Source organism: Chamaea fasciata, unplaced genomic scaffold, assembly GCF_029207755.1.
Source record: "Chamaea fasciata isolate MVZ Bird 193981 ecotype frontalis unplaced genomic scaffold, bChaFas1.0.hap1 SCAF_79, whole genome shotgun sequence".
Taxonomy (NCBI): domain Eukaryota; kingdom Metazoa; phylum Chordata; class Aves; order Passeriformes; family Sylviidae; genus Chamaea; species Chamaea fasciata.
Window position 1 is genome coordinate 335,161 of NW_027094164.1, and position 11,970 is coordinate 347,130.

The window sequence follows — 11,970 nt, forward strand, 5'->3', positions numbered from 1 at the left end:
GGGCCCCAGACCATGGATCCCCTATGAATGGACACTAGTCTAGACGGATGCCAGAGCCATGGATTCCAGCTGGACACTGGTGTGGATGGACACCAGAGCCATGGATGCCACTGTGGATGGACACTGGTTTGGATGGACATAAGAGCCACGGATCCCAATCTGGATGGACGCTGCTGTGAATAGACAACAGAACCATGGATCACACAGTGGATTGACAGTGGTCAGGATGGACACCAGAGCAATGGATGCCACTGTGGATGGACGCAGGTAGAGATGCACACCAGAGTAATGGTGTCCGCTCTGGATGGACACTGGTATGGATAGACATCAGAGCCTTGGATCCCAGCTTGACTGTGTTCTGGATGGAGAGCAGAGTCTTGGATTGGACTCTGGATGGATACTGCTCCAGATGGACAGCAGAGTCTTGGATTGGACTCTGGATGGATACTGCTCCAGATGGAACGCAGAGCTATGGATCCCACTGTTGGTGGATACTGGTCTGGATGGACTCCAGAGCCATGGATCCGTCCCTGGATGGACACAGTTCTGGATGGACACCAGAGCCATAGATTTAAATTGGAACCTGTTCTGGATGGATGCAAGGGCCATGGATTCCACTCTGGATGGATACTGCTCCAGTTAGCAACCAGAGTCATGGATCCGAATCCAGATGGAGACTGGTCCAGATGGACACTGGTCCGGATGGTGACCAGAGCCATTCCTCCCACCTTGTATTGATAGTGGTCTTGCCAGACCCCGAGGCATGGATCCCACTCTGGATGGCCAGTGGTCTGGATGGGCCCCAGACCATGGATCCCCTATGAATGGACACTGGTCTAGATGGACGCCAGAGCCAATGACTCCAGCTGGACACTGGTGTGGATGGACACCAGAGCAATGGATGCCACTGTGGACGGACACTGGTTTGGATGGATATAAGAGCCTTGGATCCCAGCTTGACTGTGTTCTAGATGGAGAGCAGAGTCTTGGATTGGACTCTAGATGGATACTGCTCCAGATGGACACTGCTCCAGATGGACACCAGAGCCATGGATCCCACTTTGGATGGATCCCAGTCTGGATAGACTCCAGAGCCATGGATCCGTCTCTGGATGGATGCTGGTCTGGATGGACACCCGAGCCATGGATCCAAATTGGAGCCTGGTCTGGATGGATACAAGAGCCATGGATTCCACTCTTGATGGACACTTGTGGAGATAGCAACCAGAGGAATGGATTCGACTCGAGATGGACACTGGTCCTGAAGGACAGTGGTCTAGATGGTGACCAGAGCCATTCCTCCCACCTTGTATTGACTCTTGCCAGACCCCGAGGCATGGATCCCACTCTTGATGGCCAGTCGTCTAGATGGGCACCAGAACATGGATCTCCTGTGAATGGACACTGGTCTTGATGGACGCCAGAGCCATGGATTTCAGCTGGACACTGGTGTGGATGGACACCAGAGCCATGGATGCCACTGTGGATGGACACTGGTTTGGATGGACATAAGAGCCACGGATCCCAATCTGGATGGACGCTGCTGTGAATAAACCCCAGAGCCATGGATCCCACAGTGGATTGACAGTGGTCAGGATGGACACCAGAGCAATGGATGCCACTGTGGATGGACACAGGTAGAGATGCACACCAGAGTAATGGTGTCCACTCTGGATGGACACTGGTCTGGATAGACAGCAGAACCCTGGCTTCCACTCTGGATGGACGCTTGCCTGAATAGACAAAAGAGCTATGGATCCCAGCTTGACACTGGTCTGGATGGACACCAGAGCCATGAATCCCACTCTGAATGCACACTACTCGTGATGGACACAAGAGCCATGCATCCCTCTGTGGATGGAGCCTGGTTTGAATGGACAGCACAGCCACGCATCCAGACGGACACCAGAGCCGTGGATCCCAACTGCACAGTGGTCTGGATGGACACCAGAGCCATGGATCCCACTGTGGATGGACCCTGGTACAGATAGACAGCATAGCCATGGATGCAAAGTGGACACTGCTCCAGATGGATAATGATCTGGATGGACGCCAAAGCCATGGATCCCACTCTGGATGCACGCTGTTCTTGATGGACACAGGAGTCATGCATGGGTCTGTAGATGGAGCCTGGTATGAATGGACAGCACAGCCACGTATCCAGATGGATACTTGCCCAGATGGACAGCAGAGCCGTGGATCTCAAGTGGACAGTGGTCTCGATGGAAACCAGAGCAATGGATCCCACTGTGGATGGACACTGGTATGGATAGACCTCAGAGCCTTGGATCCCAGCTTTACTCTGTTCTAAATAGACTCCAGAGCCATGGATCCGTCTCTGGATGGATGCTGGTCTGGATGGACACCAGAGCCATGGATCCAAATTAGAGCCTGGTCTGGATGGATACAAGGGCCATGGATTCCACTCTTGATGGACATTTGTGGAGATAGCAACCAGAGGCATGGATCCGACTCGAGATGGACACTGGTCCTGAAGGACAGTGGTCTAGATGGTGACCAGAGCCATTCCTCCCACCTTGTATTGACTCTTGCCAGACCCCGAGGCATGGATCCCACTCTGGATGGCCAGTGGTCTGGATGGGCACCAGACCATGGCTCCCCTATGAATGGACACTGGTCTAGATGGATGCCAGAGCCAATGACTCCAGCTGGACACTGCTGTGGATGGACACCAGAGCCATGGATGCCGCTGTGGATGGATAGGGGTTTGGATGGACATAAGAGCCACGGATCCCAATCTAGATGGACGCTGCTGTGAATAGACACCAGTGCCATGGATCCCACTGTGGATGGACACTGGTATGGATAGACATCAGAGCCTTGGATCCCAGCTTGACTGTGTTCTGGATGGAGAGCAGAGTCTTGGATTGGACTCTGGATGGATACTGCTCCAGATGGACAGCAGAGTCTTGGATTGGACTCTGGATGGATACTGCTCCAGATGGACAGCAGAGCCATGGATCCCACTGTTGGCGGATACTGGTCTGGATGGCCTCCAGAGCCATGGATCCGTCCCTCGATGGACACAGTTCTGGATGGACACCAGAGCCATAGATCCAAATTGGAGCCTGTTCTGGATGGATACAAGGGCCATGGATTCCACTCTTGATGGACACTGGTGGAGATAGCAACCAGAGTCATGGATCCGAATCCAGATGGAGACTGGTCCAGATGGACACTAGTCCAGATGGTGACCAGAGCCATTCCTCCCACCTTGTATTGATAGTGGTCTTGCCAGACCCCGAGGCATGGATCCCACTCTGGATGGCCAGTGGTCTGGATGGGCCCCAGACCATGGATCCCCTATGAATGGACACTGGTCTAGATGGACGCCAGAACCATGGATTCCAGCTGGACACTGGTGTGGATGGACACCAGAGACATGGATACCACTGTGGACGGACACTGGTTTGGATGGATATAAGAGCCTTGGATCCCAGCTTGACTGTGTTCTAGATGGAGAGCAGAGTCTTGGATTGGACTCTAGATGGATACTGCTCCAGATGGACACTGCTCCAGATGGACACCAGAGCCATGGATCCCACTTTGGATGGATCCCAGTCTGGATAGACTCCAGAGCCATGGATCCGTCTCTGGATGGATGCTGGTCTGGATGGACACCCGAGCCATGGATCCAAATTGGAGCCTGGTCTGGATGGATACAAGAGCCATGGATTCCACTCTTGATGGACACTTGTGGAGATAGCAACCAGAGGAATGGATTCGACTCGAGATGGACACTGGTCCTGAAGGACAGTGGTCTAGATGGTGACCAGAGCCATTCCTCCCACCTTGTATTGACTCTTGCCAGACCCCGAGGCATGGATCCCACTCTTGATGGCCAGTCGTCTAGATGGGCACCAGAACATGGATCTCCTGTGAATGGACACTGGTCTTGATGGACGCCAGAGCCATGGATTTCAGCTGGACACTGGTGTGGATGGACACCAGAGCCATGGATGCCACTGTGGATGGACACTGGTTTGGATGGACATAAGAGCCACGGATCCCAATCTGGATGGACGCTGCTGTGAATAAACCCCAGAGCCATGGATCCCACAGTGGATTGACAGTGGTCAGGATGGACACCAGAGCAATGGATGCCACTGTGGATGGACACAGGTAGAGATGCACACCAGAGTAATGGTGTCCACTCTGGATGGACACTGGTCTGGATAGACAGCAGAACCCTGGCTTCCACTCTGGATGGACGCTTGCCTGAATAGACAAAAGAGCTATGGATCCCAGCTTGACACTGGTCTGGATGGACACCAGAGCCATGAATCCCACTCTGAATGCACACTACTCGTGATGGACACAAGAGCCATGCATCCCTCTGTGGATGGAGCCTGGTTTGAATGGACAGCACAGCCACGCATCCAGATGGACACCAGAGCCGTGGATCCCAATTGGACAGTGGTCTGGATGGACACCACAGCCATGGATCCCACTGTGGATGGACCCTGGTACAGATAGACAGCATAGCCATGGATGCAAAGTGGACACTGCTCCAGATGGATAATGATCTGGATGGACGCCAAAGCCATGGATCCCACTCTGGATGCACGCTGTTCTTGATGGACACAGGAGTCATGCATGGGTCTGTAGATGGAGACTGGTATGAATGGACAGCACAGCCACGTATCCAGATGGATACTTGCCCAGATGGACAGCAGAGCCGTGGATCTCAAGTGGACAGTGGTCTCGATGGAAACCAGAGCAATGGATCCCACTGTGGATGGACACTGGTATGGATAGACCTCAGAGCCTTGGATCCCAGCTTTACTCTGTTCTAAATAGACTCCAGAGCCATGGATCCGTCTCTGGATAGATGCTGGTCTGGATGGACACCAGAGCCATGGATCCAAATTGGAGCCTGGTCTGGATGGATACAAGGGCCATGGATTCCACTCTTGATGGACACTTGTGGAGATAGCAACCAGAGCCATGGATCTGACTCGAGATGGACACTGGTCCTGAAGGACAGTGGTCTAGATGGTGACCAGAGCCATTCCTCCCACCTTGTATTGACTCTTGCCAGACCCCGAGGCATGGATCCCACTCTGGATGGCCAGTGGTCTGGATGGGCACCAGACCATGGCTCCCCTATGAATGGACACTGGTCTAGATGGATGCCAGAGCCAATGACTCCAGCTGGACACTGCTGTGGATGGACACCAGAGCAATGGATGCCACTGTGGATGGATACGGGTTTGGATGGACATAAGAGCCACGGATCCCAATCTAGATGGACGCTGCTGTGAATAGACACCAGTGCCATGGATCCCACTGTGGATGGACACTGGTATGGATAGACATCAGAGCCTTGGATCCCAGCTTGACTGTGTTCTGGATGGAGAGCAGAGTCTTGGATTGGACTCTGGATGGATACTGCTCCAGATGGACAGCAGAGTCTTGGATTGGACTCTGGATGGATACTGCTCCAGATGGAACGCAGAGACATGGATCCCACTGTTGGTGGATACTGGTCTGGATGGACTCCAGAGCCATGGATCCGTCTCTGGATGGACACAGTTCTGGATGGACACAAGAGCCATAGATCCAAATTGGAACCTGTTCTGGATGGATGCAAGGGCCATGGATTCCACTCTGGATGGATACTGCTCCAGTTAGCAACCAGAGTCATAGATCCGAATCCAGATGGAGACTGGTCCAGATGGACACTGGTCCGGATGGTGACCAGAGCCATTCCTCCCACCTTGTATTGATAGTGGTCTTGCCAGACCCCGAGGCATGCATCCCACTCTGGATGGCCAGTGGTCTGGATGGGCCCCAGACCATGGATCCCCTATGAATGGACACTGGTCTAGATGGACGCCAGAGCCATGGATTCCAGCTGGACACTGGTGTGGATGGACACCAGAGCCATGGATGCCACTGTGGATGGACACTGGTTTGGATGGACATAAGAGCCATGGATCCCAATCTGGATGGACGCTGCTGTGAATAGACCCCAGAGCCATGGATCCCACAGTGGATTGACAGTGGTCAGGATGGACACCAGAGCAATGGATGCCACTGTGGATGGACGCAGGTAGAGATGCACACCAGAGTAATGGTGTCCGCTCTGGATGGACACTGGTATGGATCGACATCAGAGCCTTGGATCCCAGCTTGACTGTGTTCTGGATGGTGAGCAGAGTCTTGGATTGGACTCTGGATGGATACTGCTCCAGATGGACAGCAGAGTCTTGGATTGGACTCTGGATGGATACTGCTCCAGATGGAACCCAGAGCCATGGATCCCACTGTTGGTGGATACTGGTCTGGATGGACTCGAAAGCCATGGATCCGTCCCTGGATGGACACAGTTCTGGATGGACACCAGAGCCATAGATCCAAATTGGAGCCTGGTCTGGATGGATGCAAGGGCCATGGATTCCACTCTGGATGGATACTGCTCCAGTTAGCAACCAGAGTCATGGATCCGAATCCAGATGGAGACTGGTCCAGGTGGACACTGGTCCAGATGGTGACCAGAGCCATTCCTCCCACCTTGTATTGATAGTGGTCTTGCCAGACCCCGAGGCATGGATCCCACTCTGGATGGCCAGTGGTCTGGATGGGCCCCAGACCATGGATCCCCTATGAATGGACACTGGTCTAGATGGACGCCAGAGCCATGGATTCCAGCTGGACACTGGTGTGGATGGACACCAGAGCCATGGATGCCACTGTGGATGGACACTGGTTTGGATGGACATAAGAGCCACGGATCCCAATCTGGATGGACGCTGCTGTGAAGAGACACCAGAGCCATGGATGCCACAGTGGATTGACAGTGGTCAGGATGGACACCAGAGCAATGGATGCCACTGTGGATGGACACAGGTAGGTAGAGATGCACACCAGAGTAATGGTGTCCACTCTGGATGGACACTGGTCTGGATAGACAGCAGAACCCTGGCTTCCACTCTGGATGGACGCTTGCCTGAATAGACAAAAGAGCTATGGATCCCAGCTTGACACTGGTCTGGATGGGCACCAGAGCCATGGATCCCACTCTGAATACACACTACTGGTTATGGACACAAGAGCCATGCATCCCTCTGTGGATGGAGCCTGGTTTGAATGGACAGCACAGCCACGCATCCAGATGGACACCAGAGCCGTGGATCCCAACTGGACAGTGGTCTCGATGGACACCAGTGCCATGGATCCCACTGTGGATGGACACTGGTATGGATAGACATCAGAGCCTTGGATCCCAGCTTGACTGTGTTCTGGATGGAGAGCAGAGTCTTGGATTGGACTCTGGATGGATACTGCTCCAGATGGACAGCAGAGTCTTGGATTGGACTCTGGATGGATACTGCTCCAGATGGAACGCAGAGCCATGGATCCCACTCTTGGTGGATACTGGTCTGGATGGACTCCAGAGCCATGGATCCGTCTCTGGATGGACACAGTTCTGGATGGACACAAGAGCCATAGATCCAAATTGGAACCTGTTCTGGATGGATGCAAGGGCCATGGATTCCACTCTGGATGGATACTGCTCCAGTTAGCAACCAGAGTCATAGATCCGAATCCAGATGGAGACGGTCCAGATGGACACTGGTCCGGATGGTGACCAGAGCCATTCCTCCCACATTGTATTGATAGTGGTCTTGCCAGACCCCGAGGCATGCATCCCACTCTGGATGGCTAGTGGTCTGGATGGGCCCCAGACCATGGATCCCCTATGAATGGACACTAGTCTAGACGGATGCCAGAGCCATGGATTCCAGCTGGACACTGGTGTGGATGGACACCAGAGCCATGGATGCCACTGTGGATGGACACTGGTTTGGATGGACATAAGAGCCACGGATCCCAATCTGGATGGACGCTGCTGTGAATAGACAACAGAACCATGGATCACACAGTGGATTGACAGTGGTCAGGATGGACACCAGAGCAATGGATGCCACTGTGGATGGACGCAGGTAGAGATGCACACCAGAGTAATGGTGTCCGCTCTGGATGGACACTGGTATGGATAGACATCAGAGCCTTGGATCCCAGCTTGACTGTGTTCTGGATGGAGAGCAGAGTCTTGGATTGGACTCTGGATGGATACTGCTCCAGATGGACAGCAGAGTCTTGGATTGGACTCTGGATGGATACTGCTCCAGATGGACAGCAGAGCCATGGATCCCACTGTTGGCGGATACTGGTCTGGATGGCCTCCAGAGCCATGGATCCGTCCCTCGATGGACACAGTTCTGGATGGACACCAGAGCCATAGATCCAAATTGGAGCCTGTTCTGGATGGATACAAGGGCCATGGATTCCACTCTTGATGGACACTGGTGGAGATAGCAACCAGAGTCATGGATCCGAATCCAGATGGAGACTGGTCCAGATGGACACTAGTCCAGATGGTGACCAGAGCCATTCCTCCCACCTTGTATTGATAGTGGTCTTGCCAGACCCCGAGGCATGGATCCCACTCTGGATGGCCAGTGGTCTGGATGGGCCCCAGACCATGGATCCCCTATGAATGGACACTGGTCTAGATGGACGCCAGAACCATGGATTCCAGCTGGACACTGGTGTGGATGGACACCAGAGACATGGATACCACTGTGGACGGACACTGGTTTGGATGGATATAAGAGCCTTGGATCCCAGCTTGACTGTGTTCTAGATGGAGAGCAGAGTCTTGGATTGGACTCTAGATGGATACTGCTCCAGATGGACACTGCTCCAGATGGACACCAGAGCCATGGATCCCACTTTGGATGGATCCCAGTCTGGATAGACTCCAGAGCCATGGATCCGTCTCCGGATGGATGCTGGTCTGGATGGACACCCGAGCCATGGATCCAAATTGGAGCCTGGTCTGGATGGATACAAGAGCCATGGATTCCACTCTTGATGGACACTTGTGGAGATATCAACCAGAGGAATGGATTCGACTCGAGATGGACACTGGTCCTGAAGGACAGTGGTCTAGATGGTGACCAGAGCCATTCCTCCCACCTTGTATTGACTCTTGCCAGACCCCGAGGCATGGATCCCACTCTTGATGGCCAGTCGTCTAGATGGGCACCAGAACATGGATCTCCTGTGAATGGACACTGGTCTAGATGGACGCCAGAGCCATGGATTCCAGCTGGACACTGGTGTGGATGGACACCAGAGCCATGGATGCCACTGTGGATGGACACTGGTTTGGATGGACATAAGAGCCACGGATCCCAATCTGGATGGACGCTGCTGTGAATAAACCCCAGAGCCATGGATCCCACAGTGGATTGACAGTGGTCAGGATGGACACCAGAGCAATGGATGCCACTGTGGATGGACACAGGTAGAGATGCATACCAGAGTAATGGTGTCCACTCTGGATGGACACTGGTCTGGATAGACAGCAGAACCCTGGCTTCCACTCTGGATGGACGCTTGCCTGAATAGACAAAAGAGCTATGGATCCCAGCTTGACACTGGTCTGGATGGACACCAGAGCCATGAATCCCACTCTGAATGCACACTACTCGTGATGGACACAAGAGCCATGCATCCCTCTGTGGATGGAGCCTGGTTTGAATGGACAGCACAGCCACGCATCCAGATGGACACCAGAGCAGTGGATCCCAATTGGACAGTGGTCTGGATGGACACCACAGCCATGGATCCCACTGTGGATGGACCCTGGTACAGATAGACAGCATAGCCATGGATGCAAAGTGGACACTGCTCCAGATGGATAATGATCTGGATGGACGCCAAAGCCATGGATCCCACTCTGGATGCACGCTGTTCTTGATGGACACAGGAGTCATGCATGGGTCTGTAGATGGAGACTGGTATGAATGGACAGCACAGCCACGTATCCAGATGGATACTTGTCCAGATGGACAGCAGAGCCATGGATCTCAAGTGGACAGTGGTCTGGATGCAAACCAGAGTGATGGATCCCACTGTGGATGGACACTGGTATGGATAGACCTCAGAGCCTTGGATCCCAGCTTTACTCTGTTCTAAATAGACTCCAGAGCCATGGATCTGTCTCTGGATGGATGCTGGTCTGGATGGACACCAGAGCCATGGATCCAAATTGGAGCCTGGTCTGGATGGATACAAGGGCCATGGATTCCACTCTTGATGGACACTTGTGGAGATAGCAACCAGAGCCATGGATTCGACTCGAGATGGACACTGGTCCTGAAGGACAGTGGTCTAGATGATGACCAGAGCCATTCCTCCCACCTTGTATTGACTCTTGTCAGACCCCGAGGCATGGATCCCACTCTGGATGGCCAGTGGTCTGGATGGGCACCAGACCATGGCTCCCCTATGAATGGACACTGGTCTAGATGGATGCCAGAGCTAATGACTCCAGCTGGACACTGGTGTGGATGGACACCAGAGCAATGGATGCCACTGTGGATGGATACGGGTTTGGATGGACATAAGAGCCACGGATCCCAATCTAGATGGACGCTCCTATGAATAGACACCAGTGCCATGGATCCCACTGTGGATGGACACTGGTATGGATAGACATCAGAGCCTTGGATCACAGCTTGACTGTGTTCTGGATGGAGAGCAGAGTCTTGGATTGGACTCTGGATGGATACTGCTCCAGATGGAACGCAGAGCCATGGATCCCACTGTTGGTGGATACTGGTCTGGATGGACTCCAGAGCCATGGATCCGTCTCTGGATGGACACAGTTCTGGATGGACACAAGAGCCATAGATCCAAATTGGAGCCTGTTCTGGATGGATGCAAGGGCCATGGATTCCACTCTGGATGGATACTGCTCCAGTTAGCAACCAGAGTCATGGATCCGAATCCAGATGGAGACTGGTCCAGATGGACACTGGTCCAGATGGTGACCAGAGCCATTCCTCCCACCTTGTATTGATAGTGGTCTTGCCAGACCCCGAGGCATGGATCCCACTCTGGATGGCCAGTGGTCTGGATGGGCCCCAGACCATGGATCCCCTATGAATGGACACTGGTCTAGATGGACGCCAGAGCCAATGACTCCAGCTGGACACTGGTGTGGATGGACACCAGAGCAATGGATGCCACTGTGGATGGACACTGGTTTGGATGGACATAAGAGCCACGGATCCCAATCTGGATGGACGCTGCTGTGAATAGACCCCAGAGCCATGGATCCCACAGTGGATTGACAGTGGTCAGGATGGACACCAGAGCAATGGATGCCACTGTGGATGGACACAGGTAGGTAGAGATGCACACCAGAGTAATGGTGTCCACTCTGGATGGACACTGGTCAGGATAGACAGCAGAACCCTGGCTTCCACTCTGGATGGACGCTTGCCTGAATAGACAAAAGAGCTATGGATCCCAGCTTGACACTGGTCTGGATGGACACCAGAGCCATGGATCCCACTCTGAATGCACACTACTCGTGATGGACACAAGAGCCATGCATCCCTCTGTGGATGGAGCCTGGTTTGAATGGACAGCACAGCCACGCATCCAGATGGACACCAGAGCCGTGGATCCCAATTGGACAGTGGTCTGGATGGACATCAGTGCCATGGATCCCACTGTGGATGGACCCTGGTACAGATGGACAGCATAGCCATGGATGCAAAGTGGACACTGGTCCAGATGGATAATGATCTGGATGGATGCCAGAGCCATGGATCCCACTCTGGATGCACGCTGTGCTTAATGGATACAGGAGTCATGCATGGGTCTGTAGATGGAGCCTGGTATGCATGGACAGCACAGCCACGTATCCAGATGGATACTTGTCCAGATGGACAGCAGAGCCGTGGATCTCAAGTGGACACTGGTCTGGATGGACACCAGAGCCATGGATCCCACTGTGGATGGACACTGGTATGGATAGACCTCAGAACCCTGGATCCCAGCTTTACTCTGTTCTGGATAAACTCCCGAGCCATGGATCCGTCTCTGGATGGACAATGTTCTGGATGGACACCAGAGCCATGG